Source organism: Lissotriton helveticus, chromosome 3_1 (assembly GCF_964261635.1).
Source record: "Lissotriton helveticus chromosome 3_1, aLisHel1.1, whole genome shotgun sequence".
Classification (NCBI taxonomy): Eukaryota; Metazoa; Chordata; class Amphibia; order Caudata; family Salamandridae; genus Lissotriton; species Lissotriton helveticus.
In genome coordinates this window covers 663,849,408-663,868,427 of record NC_136061.1, presented here as the reverse complement: position 1 = coordinate 663,868,427, position 19,020 = coordinate 663,849,408, and positions in this window count along the sequence as shown.

Sequence of the window (19,020 nt, the reverse complement as noted above, 5' to 3'; positions counted from 1 at the left end):
TCTTTAATTTGTGCAAACCCAGTTCTGTAGTAGGGGATCTCTGTGTATAGTCATAATCTAGTGAATTGTCCCGCCCATGTGCATGGACCCCGGAGCAATTAAAAATAATCTCTTAAACTGTCCTCAGTGCAGACCTGCATAGACACTTAAGAGAAAATTAAAGACAATAATGCAACCTATACCTACAAGGCTACACTGTCCAGTACTTCAACTAGAAATGCCAAGGATATTCCACCAACATCACATTTAACACAGTCTGTTAACTTTCACCCATAGAGAAACTTCCCCTTCACAAAATCCTTGGAATGATAGAGAGGAAGGGATGGACAGACAAGCCCCCATAGGCTGCCATTATATGTCTGGAAAAGGGATACCGTGCCTTTAAGGAACTCTCCAGATACCCTCGGTATCCCATGATATACAGCAAACTCCTTTTACTTTCAGTTCTTTTTTCCGGCTCCTGCTAGCAGGACCCTGGAGCATTGAGCTCTCCCTTTTTGGTTGTTTTTAAATTTTTTGGCACTTTTGAAGTGTTTGGAGTGTTTCACTCGACGTCTGACTGCTTCTTCTACCTGTTTCTGGAGTTTTTGGTCAGTTTTGCCCACTCTTTGTCGAATATGTCAGCCTTGTTCGAAAAGTGCCCGGAGTGTGCCAGGAAGAAGGCAAAGTCAGACACTCACAAGGTGTGTATCCTCTGTCTCCCATCCTCTCATGTCCCTGAAGACTTTGAGATTTGCCAACAATTCTCCAGGAGGACCCTGAAGGACAGAGAGAAGGCCTGGAGCTCAGGAGACAGCAAGACCAAGGTGGGTCTGGGCATGGAGGGACTTCGTCCTCTGCCCGTGCTTCGGCTTCTGGAGGGCTCCCCAGTCAAGACAAGGCCAGAAAACGGCACAGATCTCCGTCGACGTCGATAGCCTCGACGTCGGCGTCCAGAGGGTTAACCACCATCTGCTCCCCGTCGTCCCAGGGCTCTGGGTCGAAGCAACGTCACCGTTCGTCGTCGAGGGGACCGACGTCGAGACCTCGGCCGAGGTCGACGTTGAGAATTGAGTCGACTTCGAGATACCATCAACGTCGAGAGGGGTCCGGGAGACACCGGCGCTCGCCGCCAAGGCGACACTGCCGTTTGTTGTCGACGTCGAGGGATGTATCGACGTCGAGACGTTCGACGTCGACAAAAGAGGTCGACGTTGAGGAAAGAGAAGTCGAGGTCCAGGGGACGTTCCAGGGGCAGGACGGTGTCCCATGACTCGGTAGTCACCCTGTCTTCTGCTTCCACGAGCCCACGGTCGCGTGGCACCGGCGCTCGTCTAAGAAGATATCGGCCTCTAGAGAATCCTGATCAAGGTCTGCACAGAGGAAGAAGAGAAGAGTGGTGCGGTCTGCGGACTTTGATTATTCTCAGACGTATTAGGCCCAGGACGCCTACGCCTCCTCCGTTGCCTAAGGATCCTCCTCCGTTGCCTAAGGATCTGCCTCCTCGTAATCCTACTCCTCCTCCGCCACCTCCTCTGCCTCATCTTCCTCCTCCTCCTCCACCACCGCCTCCTCCACGGTCTGTATCATTGCCGCGCCTTCCATCGCCGCCTACGGGGCCTCCACATCCTAGGCTTCCGGTTCGGCCTCCGCGGCTTACCCCTCCAGTACGGCCAGTGGATCGCCATAGGCCGAGGAGGTCAAGGTCACGGTCCAGGCGAAGACACCATTCAAGGAGTGACCGTTGCTCTTCAACGCGGTCCAGGTCCCGTCACACGGACTCTTCCAGTGCCCACGACTACTCACCCACCTTATCGGATTCGCCACTTACGAGGGTGTCACCGGTGAATGACATTGTGTTGTCCCAAGAGTTGTTGTTGAGAGGGGCGGCGAAGCTGGGAATTACGCTTCTACGTCAGTGATTTTTGAGACCCTGCACAGGAAGCAGTTGTCTCGGCCCTTGTTGCCCTTGGTGCCAGGGCTGGAGGAGCTGGCTATGGAGCTCTTCCTGACTCCGGTGTCGACGAAATCTGCTCCTTCCCGGCTGCAGAAAAAATACAGGCCCTCAGACTCCGATCCGGCGTTCCTTAGATCGGACCCGGTGCCGGATTCAGTGATCATCACGGCGGCTAGGAAGCAGCACGTTTCTGCCCCATCCTCTACGGTGCCTCCGGACAAGGAGAGCCGTATGATGGATTCCGCGGGAAGAAAGGTGTGTGGTACGGCAGCAACGTCAATGAAAGCCGCTAGTGCCTCGGCTCTCCTGGGTCGGTATGACCGGTCTTTATGGGACTCCCTACAACAGTTTCCTAGGGACAAGAGGGAGGATTTTCAGGAAATCATCAACGAGGGCATGATGGTATCCAACCAGGTGATCAGCTCGGCTACAGATTCCTCTCTCCTGGCGGCTCGCGGCTACTGCCACGGGATTAATCTGAGGCGTCATGCCTGGTTGCGCCTGACTTCGCTAAAACCGGAGGTGCAGCAGAGAGTCGCCAACCTGCCGTTTTCTGGTGCTACGCTATTTGGAAATCATGCGGATGAGGAGATGGCCCGCGAGAGGCGGAGGCTGAAACCCTGACGGCCGTCAGGTTAGAAAAGCCGCAAGAGAAGAAGACCTTCCGCCCCTTCCAGAGACGTTTGGGTGCCCAGGGAAGAGGACATGGTCGTCAAGCTGGGCAGCAGCAACACCAGCAGCAGCAGTACCAGCGGCGTCCATTCCAGAAACGCCAGAGGGGTAGAGGCGGCCAGCAGTCCTCCTCGACGCCTAAATGCCCGGCCAGGTCTAGGCCCTGAGGTGCTACTTCCCCCTCGTCTGTTACCCGCTCCGGTGGGGGGGAAGCATACAAAATTACTTGGCAGAGTGGAGAAAAATTACTTAGGACAAGTGGGTGCTGAATATAATTTGCAATGGATACAGTCTGCGTTTCGTCAGCCCGCCTCCTGCGATTCCTTTGGTTTGCTCGCAGTTCCAACTGCACGAGCTTCAAGTGGAGGCCGATACCCTGTTAAGAAAAAGGGTGATCAAAGACGTCCCTCTGTCTCGAAGGGGAAAGGGTCTTTACTCACGGTTCTTCCTGGTACGCAAGAAGGACAAGAACAAGTTCAGGCCCATTCTGGATTTGCGACAAGCAAACCAATGGATTTGCAGAGAATAGTTTTGCATGCTGTCTTTGCACCAGATTTATCCTCAGCTGCAGAGAGGAGACTGGCTTTGCGCGATAGATCTGCAAGATACGTACTTCCATGTGCCCATTGCACGGAAACACCGGAAGTTCCTGCGCTTCCTGGTCGGCACCAATCACTATCAGTACACCGTACTACCGTTTGGACTGAAGTCTGCACCCAGAACTTTTTCGAAATGCATGGCTGTGGTGGCAGCGCACCTGAGAAAGAACAAGGTGTGTGTCTACCCGTACCTGGACGACTGGTTGATCAAAGCCTCCACCTTCCAGGAAGCACAATTGCACTTCAACAGGACGGCCGTTCTGTTGAACAAGCTGGGTTTGCACATAAATATGTCCAAGTCTGTCCCGACTCCTGTCCAGTGCCTACAGTACTTGGGAGCCTCCATCAATATGCTGTCAGCAAGCTTGTCTCCTTCAGAGGAGCGACGCTTATCGATCCTTCGGACGGCTCAGACTCTCATGACAGTTCCATCTACGACAGTGAGGACGGTGTCTTCTCTACTGGGGTCGATGGCCTCTTGCATCTTCCTCACGCCACATGCACGGCTCCACATGAGGCCGCTGCAGGAATGTCTGGAGGATCAATAGGACCAGAAGCGGGGGAGCTGGGACGACAAGATCAAGCTGTCCCTTCACGCCCTACAGTCCCTGAAATGGCGGTGTTCAGCGGAGAACATCCTCAAGGGGGTTCCATACCACGAGGACATTCCAAGTCAGACTATTGTCATGGATGCGTCTCTCCTTGGCTGGGGAGCGCATTTAGACCAGCTACAGATTCAGGGAACGTGTTCCCAAGCGGAATCCACGTACCACATCAACTTCCTGGAACTCAGAGCAGTTCACTTGGCCCTGAAGGCTTTTCATCCGTCCTTCCAGGCCAACTCCTTGCTTGTGCAGACGGACAATACGACCACAATGTATTACCTCAACAAGCAGGGGGGCTCGAGATCGCGCACCCTGTCACTGGAAGCGCAGGCGATCTGGCACTGGCTGCTAGCCTGAGGACTGACGATAACGGCCACCCATCTGCGAGGTGTGCAGAATGCTCAGGCGGACGCACTCAGCAGGCTTGTGCAAGAAAACCACGAATGGGTTCTGAACGACGAGGTACTAGAAGACATCTTCGGGAGGAGGGCACTCGAGACGTAGATCTGTTTGCCACTGCCGAAAACAGAAAATGCAGAGACTTCGCCTCCAGGTATTACCAACCGGGGACTCTGAGGAAAGCGCTATGGGTCAGCTGGTCGAACAGCTTTCTGTACCCTTTTCCACCCATTCCCCTGATTCCGGTGGTGCTCATCAAGCTGTCCCGGTCTAGAGCATGGATGATCCTCATTGCTCCGGAGTGGCCCCGACAGTGGTTGTTCACGAATCAGCTCCACCGGTCTCTTCAGCCTCACATGCAACTGCCGTGTCGGCCAGACCTTCTCACGAAGTTCAGGGGCAGATGGTGCACCCCAATCTCTCATCGTTGAGTTTGGCGGCATGGCTCCTGAGATAGTGCAATATGGACACCTGAATCTTCCTGAGGATTGCATGAACATTCTCAAGGAGGCTAAGCGGCCTTCCACTAGGACGTATTATACCTACAAGTGGAAGAGGTTCTGTATCTGGTGTACTTCCAAGAACTATGATCCGACGACCTGCAAGGAAGATGTTATCCTTCCATATCTCTTACATTTGGCTCAGTCCGGCCTTAATTTTCAATCTATTAAGGTTCTCCTCGCAGCGTTAACTGCGTACCGAAAATGTCCTTCACAGACTTCCTTCTTCCAGGTCCCTGTGATTAAGGATTTTTGGAAGGATTGAAGAAAGTGTTTCCTCCTGTTCGGAGTCCTTAGCCTTCCTGGGAGTAGAATGTGGTGCTGTCCAGATTGAAGAAGGATCTTTTTGAACCCATTCATAAGGCTTCACTGCACCACTTATCGTGGAAGGCGGCTTTCCTTGTGGCCATTACATCGGCCCGAAGGGTGAGTGAGATTCAGGCATTATGTTGTCAAGAACCTTATACTGTTTTTCATGCTGCTAAGGTTGTGATGCGTACTCACCCTAAGTTCCTTCCTAAGGTGATCTCTGATTTTCATGTTAATCAGACTATAACTTTACCTACGTTTTTCCAGAATCCTTCCACTCCAGCAGAAAGATCTCTTCATTCCCTGGATGTGAGAAGGGTATTGAAATTCTATCTGGATAAGACCAAGGACATTCGTAGGTCAGACCAACTGTTTGTCAACTATGGGTCGGTCAGGACGGGTCTTGCTACCTCGAAACAGTCCATCTCTCGGTGGATTGTGTCCTGTATCCAGTTATGTTACCAGAAGGCTAATAAGACCTGAGGAGGTAAGCCTAAGGCTCATTCCACCAGGGGCAAAGCGGCTACTATGGCTTTGCTACGTAATGTTCTCATTGCAGAGATCTGCAGGGCTGCCACGTGGAAGTTGGTCCATACCTTTGCTAAGCATTACTGTCTGGACTCTGATGCCAGAGCAGATGCTCAGATGGGGAAGGCTTCGTTAAGAAATCTGTTTGCACAGTAATGGTGTCGTCTTTTTCTCCACAGCCGGTTAGATTGTTGGGATGGGCTTGCCATTCTATTCACTAGATTATGACTATACACAGAGATCCCCTACTACAGAAGGAGTAGTTTCTTTCCTGTAACTCCAGTTCTGTAGTAGGGGTATCTCTGTTATAGTCATAAGGCCCGCCCTCCTCCCCAGTGGAGAAAATGGTACTGTAATGTATGCTACAGGCCTTGCTTTATACACCTTCAAAAAGAACTGAAAGTAAAAGGAGTTTGCTGTGCATCATGGGATACCGAGGGTCTCTGGAGAGTTCCTTAAAGGCACGGTATCCCTTTTCCAGACATATAATGGCAGCCTATGGGGGCTTGTCTGTCCATCCCTTCCTCTCTATCATTCCAAGGATTTTGTGAAGGGGAAGTTTCTCTATGGGTGAAACTTAACAGACTGTGTTAAATGTGATGTTGGTGGAATATCCTTTGCATTTCTAGTTGAAGTACTGGACAGTGTAGCCTTGTAGGTATAGGCTGCATTATTGTCTTTAATTTTCTCCTAAGTGTCTAGGCAGGTCTGCACTGAGGACAGTTTAAGAGATTATTTTTTATTGCTCCGGGGCCCACGCACATGGGCGGGACTATTCACTAGATTATGACTATAACAGATATACCCCTACTACAGAACCGGAGTTACAGGGAAGAAACTACTCCTTCTAGTGCCATGGTTGCATGAAGGTTCCAGACTATGCGCCCAATAGAAGCGCTGGAGTAAATCACAGAGAGAGTGAAATAACCAAAGCTCCAATACGATGTGTAATTTCTTCGCACAAGGTAAGTTTTATTGTTACATCTGACCGTTGGAATCAGGGAGCGCACCTTAGAATGTTCACAGCATTCTGGAATGATTCAACACAACTAAAGAGGGGTGGTTCGAAACAACCATGGACCGAAGCGAGAGTGTAAAAATATAGAAAAATACAACACATCTCCTTCCCTAGGGAAACAAAAACTGGAAGATATAATAAGCTTACAACAAAACTATAGACTATCAAGGAAAACATATATACTGCTGGAACATCTTATAATAATTATGCTACAAGGGTTTTTTCTATTGGTTTCTAAGGAACTCCCCTTCCTGGTTGGATATTATGTCCAACATTAATATGTGCTCTGTATTCCCTTGAGACATTTTGTGCATCATCACTATTATCTCTGACAATCCTGTCATTGCTCCACACTTGATCATCATCAAGTAGTACCACATTTCTGAACACTTTACATATTTTCTTCCTTTCTGGAAACTTTGAAGACCCAGAATACACTGATCTTGGCAGTTTTACTCTTACCACATCCCCTTCTTTCCATATATTACTCCTCACCAGCACTTTACTGTTGTACCTATTAACATATTTCCTTTGGTGTTCTTGGACTCTTTCTTTGATCTTGTCACGATTTAACTCCCACCCCCCACCCCCCCACCTTATTACCAACTAGCCCCAGGGGCCTTAACTTGGTGCCTGGTTCTCTTCCTTTGAGAGACTTAAATGGGGACACCCCCGTGATGGAGTGAGGGGTTACAAGGTAGGACCAAATGATTTCCTCTAACTTCCAACCAACTGTTCACATTTAGTTGGATACAATCTTTTATCATACGGTTGACTCTTTCGACTAAACTGTTTGCCCTCGGACAATACAGAGCAGTTTGCAAATGGTTTACAGAAAATCTATGTAGAAATTCTTTCACGAGTGATGATGAAAACTGAACAATATTGTCTGTTATTAAAGTTTGTGGAACACCCTCATTTCTGAATACATCTTGTAAAAAAATAATGACAGTGCTAGTAACCACCTTGTCAACAGTTTTAATGACCACCCATTTAGAGTGATAATCCACTAATGTCAATATGAAACTTCCTCCTAACCCCTTAACATTTATTGGACCAATAATGTCAAGTGCCAGTTTGTTCCAATGGGCCAAAGGTACCTCCACAGCAGAATTGTGACTTTTGCTTACATGTTTGTTCTTGTTGCTGCATGAACATCTTATGCATTGTCTAACACTCCTTTCAATCATAGAGTCCATGCCTGGCCACCAATAATGTAATCAGGTCTTACTCTTCGTTAGACTGCATCCTAAGTGACCTTCATGTGCTAACAAAACTTTCATCTCACGCAAACTTTCTGGCGGAACACGTTTTTCTCCCCTATACAATTTCTCATTATAAATGCACAATTCATTTCTCACCTCTCAAAATCTCTTTACATCATCTTTTAAGTCAGAGCACTTAGTTGGTCATCCTTCTTTTACACTCTGAATAGCTAGATCCTCTTTTACTCTGCTTTCCCATTCCTACTGCTGTAGGCCTTTTGTAATAGCTGCAAACACAAATTCTTCAGCTGCCTTTTCTTCCAAGTCCTCGCTTGGCAAGGGGAGTCTTGACAAGCAGTCAGCTGCTTGGTTACTAGGTCCTGGAATATACACGATCTTAAAATTGTACCCTGCTAGACCAAGAACCCATCTCGAAATTCTAGGTGTGGTTCTTTCAATATTATTTTACAGAAAACACATTCACCAAGGGTTTGTGGTCCATTTTTAAAGTGAAAGGAATACTCCACAGGAACACCCAGAAATGCTTAACCTCCCAGAAGCAGGCCAGTGCCTCTCTTTCCACCACTGAATATCTGGCTTCTGCTTCGGATAATGCTCTCAATGCAAACGCCACAATCCTTTCTTTACCATCCACTACTTGGCAGAGAGTTGCTCCTATTCCCTAAGTGCTTGCATCAGTAGTGAGTATGGTGCACTTACTAGTATCAAATTGTCATAGGAAAGGAGCATTCACAATGAGGCCCTTTAATTTGTTGAATGCTTCCATCCATTCTTCACTCCAGATAAACTTTACTCTTTTTCTCAACAAATTTCGTAAGGAATGAGGAATGTCGGCAAAGTTTTTAATGAACTTTGAATAATATTCCAATAAACCAAGGAAGGATTTTACTTCTTCCTTGGTGGTGGGAACTGGAGCTGATCTTATGGCTTCAAACAAATCTACCATAGGCTTTATACCATCTCTGGATATAACGTGTCCAAGATACAGGACTGAACGCACTCCTACTTGGCACTTTTCCCTTTTCAAAGTTAATCCGGCTTAGACAATACTGTTCCCAATGTATCGTTAGGCTCCCCCTCATCTTTCCCAAAAATCAACAAATCATCCTGGAAGCATAGTACTCTGTCCTTTCCTTCCAATATCCTTTGCATGGTCCTCTGGAACACCACAGCAGCGGATGCGAGCCCAAAAGGCATCCTACAAAATCTAAATGCCCCGACCGGTGTGATAAAAGAGGTCAATGCTTTGCTAGACAGGTGAACCCTCACCTGATGATAGGCTGAGGATAAATCGATTACCGAGAAAAACTCAGCATTTCCTACTTGACACAGCATTTCATTTATATTAGGCAAGGGATGCCTATCAATCCAAATGTTGTTTAATCCCCTCAGATCTATGCATAGTCTGATGGCCTTAGTATTAGGTTTAGACATGATGACAATGGGCGCAACCCATTCTGCACTTTCAATGGGTTCAATCACTCCTTGATTGATTAACTAGTGCTTGTCTAAGAGGTTCCTTCAACATTATGGGTATGTTTCTGCATTTATGTGCCACCGGTTTAGCACTTTCCTTCAATTTTATCTTATGTTCAAACTCTTTCAAACACCCTAGCTTGTCGAAGAATACTTCTGGAAACTCATTCAATAATTCCATACCACATGCTGATCTTTCCACCAACATGACAGGCACTTCCGATGTAGGATCTAGTTTTATACCCAAATCTTTTTGATGTGCCCATCCTAAAAGATTAGATCCTAGTTTAGCTAAGTACACCTTTCCTACAGTGCTTCTGTCTTTAAACGTGATCTTCATAATTGCTACCCCTTCCAGAGGTAAAGGATCTTTATTATAGCCAACTGGAACTACATTCGGGTTCAACTAGGGGTGATGCTTGATCATTAAACTTGGAATGGTAAGTCTCACTATTAATGAATGTGAACGGTGAACACGAGTCTGCAAAGACTTCCACTCTTCTTCCATCCAATCCAATTTAACACTTGGGCAAATTAACCATATATATATATTTATATATATATATATATATATATAAAATATTATTGTCGCTCAAAGGTCCACCTTTGAGAAGCACACGAGCAGCAGCTCGATTTATGTGTAGGTGAGGACGGGGATCCGCTTGTAGATGCCGCTCCGTAATGGATCTGCCCGACGCGTTTCGAAGCTCCATATGCTTCTCTTCAGGGGCTTTAACGGAAGCGGTGTGCGCAACCGCTAATACACTTCTCCATTTTCCATATGACTCACCCACCAATGGGAGGCTCAAATGAGACTGTGTATTGTGGGAAGTGTGGTGCGGAAAGCACATAATCAAGTCCTGTATGGACCCCGTAAGTGGGCCCGTCCTCGATCCCGTGTACGGCTGCTGTTTCACTTTCGTGACCCCCAAGGATGACGGGGTGGTGCATACTCCGCGGCTGGACGGCCGCGTATAAATTGTCGCTCCAAGGTTGTCCACCTTTGAGTAGCACACGAGCAGCAGCTTGATTTATGTGTAGGCGAGGACGGGGATCCGCTTGTAGATGCCGCTCCGTAATGGATCTGCCCGACGCGTTTCGAAGCTCCATATGCTTCTCTTCAGGGGCTTTAACGGAAGCGGTGTGCGCAACCGCTAACCCACTTCTCCCTTTTCCATATGACACACCCACCAATGGGAGGCTCAAATGAGACTGTGTATTATGGGAAGTAGCCGTACACGGGATTGAGGACGGGCCCACTTGTGAGAGAAGCATATGGAGCTTCGAAACGACAACCTTGGAGCGACAATTTATACGCGGCCGTCCAGACGCGGAGTATGCACCACCCCGTCATCCTTGGGGGTCACGGAAGTGAAACAGCAGCCGTACACGGGATCGAGGACGGGGCCACTTGCGGGGTCCATACAGGACTTGATTATGTGCTTTCCGCACCACACTTCTCATAATATACAGTCTCATTTGAGCCTCCCATTGGTGGGTGTGTCATATGGAAAATGGAGAAGTGGGTTAGCGGTTGCGCACACCGCTTCCGTTAAAGCCCCTGAAGAGAAGCATATGGAGCTTCGAAATGCGTCGGGCAGATCCATTACGGAGCGGCATCTACAAGTGGATCCCCGTCCTCACCTACACATAAATCAAGCTGCTGCTCGTGTGCTACTCAAAGGTGGACAACCTTGGAGCGACAATATTAAATATTTTATATATATATATATATATATATATATATATATATATATATATACACATTCATCCTTACTTCCTTCCACATCAACTTGAAGAACATATTTACTTCTGTCATCATCACTGTTTTCAATGACATTAACAGTTCTACCAGAGGTATCTTTGCATACACGTGCAAAGTGTCCCTTATGATTACATCTTCTACACGTTGCTGTTCTGGCCCAACAATTTACACTATTGGCCAGATGCCCAGAGCCTCCACACCTAAAGCACTTCATCTTGTTTTCTTGATAAAATCTTCCCTTGTTATGTTCTTTCACCGTTTCATCTTTCTTTTGTTCCTGAACAGCCCACTCATTTTTAAATTCTCTACATATTTCATTTACCCCCTTTTCACTAGTAACAGACATTTCTTTTACACATTCAGCTGTGTGCTCTACACTCTTTGCTAGATCAATAGCATTCTTCAAATCAGGATTCCCCACTAATAACATCTCCTGAATCTTTTGGTTGTTAGTACAACATACTAATTGATCCCTAATAAGGAAATCTGTTAAATCATTAGACTCACAAGTGTTTGCTAGTCCTCTTAATACTGCTATGTATTTTCCTACTGTTTCATTCTTTCCCAAAGAATTTATGTCTTTCTAAAACTACATTTATCTCATCAGCAAATTGCAATTCTAACTTTCCAATGGTAGTATCGTACACATTCCTCTCACCCCTTTTGTCTTCTTCAAGTTCAGGAAGACTATCAAAAATTTTCCTTCCTTCAGTTCCCAAGTTATGTAGTAAAATATGCTGTCTCTTATTGCAGAAACCCCACTTGCACCTATAGCAATTAAATATGTTTCAAACCCCTTAATCCAGTTTTTCTATGCCATTTGAGGTTCTCCGGCCTCCGATAAGAACGGTGGAGATTTGTTCATACTAGCCGCTTCCATATTACATTTTCAAGGCTAGAGTTTCGTACAAACTAGAACTGCCCTGTGGAAAAATGGTGTTAGGTCAATTAAATTCAATATAGCGATGACAATCCCTTATCAAAAAATAAAAACTATGAATCTATAAAAAATGTCCTACAGAATATATTCCAGAACCTCTACTAAAAGTCAAAAATCCTCAAATGGTAGCAAAAATGTGCTTTCACAAAAATTCTTATATTGCTAATATTAATTCTGTTGCAGAATTATACAAAGCTCACTCAAATAAAGCTTTATTTCTTGGGGATTGTTGAATTGAAGATATAATTGATAGTCCGAAATATTTCAATTGTAAATATATTTTATCCAAAGCAACTTCTCACTGAATTTTCCAAAGCAATCCAATGTTAATCCGCCTCAAGTTGGCTTAAACAGAGGTATATTCTCCAGACAATAACCTCTTGACTGCAGTACATAACAATGACAATAATCTTCTTGAATTTCCTCAGAAAAGGTCACAAAAACTCCCTTGACTCACCGCTGAAATTCCTGTTCTCTTAAGTAGATTTAAGGAAACTCGACAACCGCAGTGTGAGGTAAAATCGCGTGTTCCACTTTGCAGTTAAGCCAAACCCTTAGCAGAGGCAGGACTTTACGCTCGCACTATGTTTCCTTACACAACCAAGAGCTCTGCCTGGATGCAACGCTACTCTGCTGACAGAAACATTACCGCGGTAACATAATCTTCATCTGATGTTCCCTGTCGAATCGACTGCTGAATCGACTACTAGATTTACCTCACGTCAACGCTGAAGCTCCTCCCTTAACACAACACTACTCTGCTGACCCGTTTATTCAGCGGTACTTCCTCTTTTCCCGCAACACAGGATCAAAAATCCTCCACACCTGGATCCAGAAGCCGTCAATGCTTGAGGGAATCAGCTCAGTACGCACACATTAAATGTCCTGGAAAAAACACCACAGCTGGGCTACTTGCGGAGAGGATGTCGGACAGTTGCCCTACTGGCAACTTCCACTCGTCTCCAGTGAAATAACTGAAGCTCCAATACGATGTGTAATTTCTTCTCAAAAGGTAAGTTTTATTGATCTGTTACATCTGACATCAATGGCCCAGAATAACTGTTGAAATCAGGGAGCGCCCCTTAGAATGTTCACAGCATTCTGGAATGATTCAGCACAACTAAAGAGGGGTGGTTGGAAAGAATCATGGGCAGAAACGAGATATAGAAAAATACAACCAAGAGCATGGAGGAAAAGTCTGTAGTCTTTAAAGACGTGTATACTTGGTCCTACTTACTTCAATAGGAGGATTAGTGCATACAAACCTGGTTCTTCCACTTGACTGAAGTTTGAAGATCTAAAGGCTTTGACTCCGGGAGTCGCTGGTGTCCAGAGTAACTGTGGAGGATGAAGAGAGGAGGAAGTTGTCAAGGGAGCTAAAGCCACGGAAACCACAGGTTTAGATGGACTTGAAGGAGACTGGGCCATTTCTCGGTTCTAGCAGGATTCTTAAGGTGAGTGGGATGGGTTATGCTTGTTCTGCTGGGAGCGAGGCCAAGCCATGATTTGGGGTTGGACGGGGTTTATATACCCTCTTGATGGCTCACCAGATGTAGCTAGATCTCGTGGGGCACATGGCCGTCTGGAAGGTTCTCGAACTGTGTGTTAGTACACTCTCTCTGACCTTACAGAATGGGCAAATGTAACCTGACCGGAGCCAAATAACAGGAAACAAATTGATAGTTTTCACTCAAACATGCATAATGGAAAACAACAACAAGGCCCCGGTAACAGCGGGAAAAAGGCTTACCATTGGTTCACAGGATTCTGGGGGCAGTTTGGCAGGGATTCAATGGGAAACTACCGCAAAGCCCTAGTAACAGCGGGTGCAGATAATCTATTGGCTCTGGGGGAAGCTTGCAGGGATTCAGGCGCCACAGGCGTAAAGCAACCTGAGCCCTGCATGCTGGTCCCACAACACAGATGGCGCATGAGGGGATCATGTCGGGGCATGGCCTGATGCCAGGTATGGCCAGCCTCCACCCCATTTGTTTGGGGTGTGTTTTATGAGCATCCAGTGGGCTTTCGGCCCATGGGGCAAAAAGTCAGTAGCGGCTTTAGGAGTATTGGGTATAGCCCGATACCAGGATGAACTGGATCCCCCCTTTAAAAAAGAAAACCTATACTATACATCCATTGTGATTTCTGCCTCCCTGGCTGGCAGAAAAACTGTAAGGGCTTTAAGGGTAAGAGGTGTATGGCTTGATGCCAGGAGGAGCTGCCCCCCACCCTTTTACTAAAACAAATATTTGGTATGTAGTGGCCTTTCAGCCCTCCAAAGTGGGTAGAAAGACGTTCACATCATCTGAAGTGATTGTTTAGTGTTGGCAAGGAGTTTGAATTGTGCTTGTTTGTGTATCGGTAGCCAGTGTAGCTCCTTGAGGTGAGGTGAGATGTATATGTAACATGTAAGGTTAAGTGTGACCCCTGGCCTCCGAGTTTGGAATGGTCTGTTACTCCTGGTGACTGTTTGTTGTTCGCAGCGTATAGAGATTTTAATAGTCCAGCTAGCTGGTTCCGAGGGTGTGGACTGGGAGTCATTTGAAAATCTTCTTAGAATTTCCAGGGTGTGGCAGCAATAACCACTCTAAATCACTTTGGGTAGCATTCTAACCCATTGTTCTTTTGCCCACCATGCCACCTCAGTTTGGATCCAGCTATATGATTCAGTCTTGAGCCTGTTCTAATAGGGACAGCCCAGCCTGAAGTGCCAAACCAGGTCCTCGCTGAGCTGAAACACAAGCAACCCAAGACAGGTTTTGCCATAATTATGGCTGGTCAGTCAGATGAAGCTTGGTTCCAGTGGCACACTGGACCTAAGTGGGGTTTGAATGTGGGTGTTACACAATTTTGTATGCTGAAGTATTATTCACTGGATACTCTAACATTTATGCCCTGGCCCTCCCTATGCCAATATGTCTAGCTCCCTTCCCCGCCTCTTCTTACCTGATTAATAGAAGGCATTAATTGTGGTTGTTTGTGATTTCATCGTAAAACCCTTTTGTGGATTACTTACTAAAAAATCTAAACTGTTTAATGGAAATTTGCAAGATGACTGACATATACCATTTTATTCAAAACAATTCAGATAGAAAAAGAGAGAGTGTGTTATTGTTTTAGTACTGAAAAAGATTTATTTACGTAAGTTATTTTTGAAAAAACTTGATTTTTGTAATTTTAATAAAAAGTGGTATATTTTGAAATATTTAAATATAATCCGTATCCGGGATTTGACCAGGGATACACTACTGTCTCTTGTTAATGTATAGTCCATTCCAGATTTAATGGTTTTTCTTAATTTCTACCTAAAATAAAATATTATTTTTCTATTCCATTTTTTTGTATTGAATTGTAATTGTTGATTTCTTGTATTCCCTTAAAATTGTCTTTCCTTCAAAATATTTCCTTTAATTATCATGATTTGGTATCCTTTGATGTGTTTCCATGTATTTCCTTAAAATTGTCTTTCCTTCAAAATATTTCCTTTAATTATCATGATTTGGTATCCTTTGATGTGTTTTCTCAATCTTCATTTTGCCATGAATTCACCTACATCAATTAAATGCCCCCTGCCCATAACTATTGTTGATGCAATGTCCACCTTTTTCTATTTTAATACTGCCAACAGCATCATCAACCCCTCCGGGATACAGTTTACGTTTTTGCCATCCACTGTTCAATCCTCAACTGCAACACTACATGTTTCTAAATTACAGTGAGCTACATCTCCTCTCCTTGGGATAACCCATTCTGTGGTGGCCGTGCTTTTAGCTCATTTCTAATGCTTATATTTGTAAGCCTATTACGGTGGACTGTGATCCACCTCTTTCAGTCTTTGCAGTGTGGGCTGTTTATATAGTTTTCCTAAAAATGGTTTACAAAATGGTGGGTTTATTTTTTTGCCCTCAGCGGTAGCCAGAAGTAGCTACAACTGTTCCTGGAATTAGGGTTGTCAACTTGGGAGGTGGCGGTAATTGAGAGATGGCTGCAAAAATACAACAGTGAGCAGGAGTAGCACCTGGGTGAACAAGTTAAAGCTGTATTGGTGGTGTCCCAATTAAGAATGTTGTAGTAAATAACTGACAGGAGAGCAGAGAATGGCGAGGGATGGGCCTGAGTGTTAGTGTAAATCAATAATCCCAGAGCACAGCAAGCTTTTCTGCAATACTTCCAGCAGAGGTTTTTGCAGATAAAGTTCTTAGAGAAAGCATTTCTATCAAGACAGGAACATATTAACCTGGGTAGACGCTTGTATGACACCTTATTTTTAACCCTTTTTACTAATTGCGCCACCACCCTACGCTATTCCCCATTTCAACTTCCCTACCACTCTCCAACCTCACTTACTCTATCCTTAAATATCCTCCTTGATCAGCTTCCTCCCAGGCAGCCAGCGTATTCTGCGAGTCTCCCTTCCATCCACCAAAGCTATGCTCAACGTTCAATGTTCCTCTCCTACATTACTCCTAACAATTGTTCCCTTCCTAAAATCCCCCCCACCCCCCAAAAAGTTTACAGCTGCCTATCAGGAAGACTCTTTCCATAAGCCTCCCTTATATTATAAGCCTATCCCCGACCACCATCTACCCAGTGTCCATCCCATTCCTCCTATCGCTCATAACCTTCCACATCGCTCCTACTCTCCACAACCACTCTGACCCTCCACCCTTTCCTCTTCCTTCCTTGGATAACAATGGATTATTTTCAGATACACTAAATGGCTTCCTCTTCCATGCTCCATTCATGAGCAACATCTTCCATTTTTTCAACTTGATGTCAGATTCATCACCAGACCATGTGTTCATTAAAGACACCTGGATTAGTGATGACACCACATTACTCTGTCAGGAGGCTGTTTTTCCAGAATATGGAATTATATGTCCCCAAGAAGATATGAGGTAGACTTGTAGTCATCTCCAAAACAATAGAGACTACAAATGCTGAAAACGTTAGCATGACGCAATCTTTGCTGAAAAGATGTTTCTTCTCATCTACATTCTCCTGTTCGTTCCTTCTAGTATGTAGATTACCCCAATTCAAAGAAGCTTTCATCTAAGTTTTATTTGAAACTGTTATGGAGACCAGAATAAACCATACCAATATATGCGTTCTATGAACATCTAGTTGGATTATCCTAGCTGGCACAAACAGGATCTATCTCAACAAATCTAGAGATCAACTTTTATCAATTTGTGATGGGACAACACACAGCAGAGTACACCTTGGACTTAATCTTCACCCCCACCAGATATGACACAAGAATAAGAATCTTGCCCATAATCAATGGGGGGTGATGTCCCGAATCCGGTCCCAGGATGCTTGTGTCCAGTCCAGGGAGGACCTGCCTTGGCAGTTCAGGCTGGACTGCTCCCATGAGGCACGGAGTCAAGACGGATTTGTATATGGCTGGGTCCAAACTGGGGTGGCGTGGTGAGCAAAAAAACAATGGATTAAACCCAGATTTTTATTATTCAGCATTCCGTTCATGATTTGTTCCTTTTGCATTTGTTGCCCTAAGTGAGAAGAGTATGCCCAGACGGGGCTCCCATGCTCACTGCGCCACTGTATTCAAGCTAGCCTGGCTGATGAGGGATGATACTCAACCGGTCCCAGGTTGCTAATTTCCGGTCCAGGGAGGACCCAGCTTGGCAGTTCGGTCTGGACTGTTCCCATGAGACACAGGGTCAAGACTGATTTGCATGGCTGAGTCCAAACTGGGGTGGCGTGAAGGGAACAGAACGATGGAATAAACTCAGATCTTTGTGACTGGGGGGGATGTTTGCATTGTTCAGCCTTCTATCCATCATTTGTTCCTTTTTCGGTCGAGCCTTGCATTGTAGCACATGCGCTGCTCGCTCAGCGAGGCATGCTGTAGTATGGTATACTGTAGAAGTGCTGTGGAAGGCTCGGACCATATTTTTCATTGACTGGTGTCATTGTTCTTGGTAAATGCTGGCTCCGATTCAATATGAGGCTTCTTAGTCCCTCCTTGTTACCGCCCTGTTTACTTTTGTGACCGCCCATAACGACTGGATCCTTAACTTGTGGCATTACACGGTCTTCATGAGTCGGTAAGCACAATTTTTTTTCAGCCGGCTTTGGCAATGGCGGCTAAGTGTTTATTTTTGCATTGCGCTTTCACTATAACAATAGCTGCTGCCCCACCCCACGAGTGCTGTGTGGGGCGGCAGCTATAGTTGAAGTGAAAGCGCAATGCAAATATAAACAAACGGCTGTCTTGGCGCAATGGCGACAGCTTGTTCTTCTTCCTCGCAGAAAAAGAAAAAACTTGGACTTTTTATGGTTGGTTCAACTAAGCTACGAAACATAACTTTTTGTGGCTGCCATAATTGAGTCTCTTGAGCCATACTTACTACAAGTCACCTGTTTTTGTAGCTCTATTCAATCTCTTGCATAGCTGGACTACAGTAGCACCGTTCTTGCCTTATGCACTACTTTATGCATACAGCCCTTCGTATTTGGCGGCCAAGTGAGAGATGTGTTTAATACATCTCCCAACATTATTAAATTCCTCGCAGTTGTAAAATCGTTATTGTGCTACTGTTTACCTTCGTATTTGAAAATATAACATCCACTTAAAATTTAGCAAATACAGGTGCTACACGTCTTTGAATGTTTGGTTAACATATGAAGGTTTTTACGTTTTGAAGAATAAATGTACTTAAATATTGTGATGCAAATTAAAAATATATAGAAAGTAATACACATGACACTTTTGAAAACGAGCACTGCCTTGAACGCACTGTTTTTTAATTTCAACTATTTGTATGCGTTTGCTTGAAAGATTTCAGCTCAATTTGTTTTGTTTTTCAGCGTTTCGTAGAAAAAAAATAGCTATAATAGGTACATAAAGCTGTGCTGCCCCCTGGTGTTTTTATAGACAAGTTCAATATGTGAGAGTTTGAACACGGCAGAGGCTCACCATTCAAGTGCATTAGATAACTATGCCTGTGATTATATTTTAAGCAGTTACAAAAGATGAGCGTTTATTTCCCCCAGCTATTTTCTCGTCGGATTGCGTTTTCC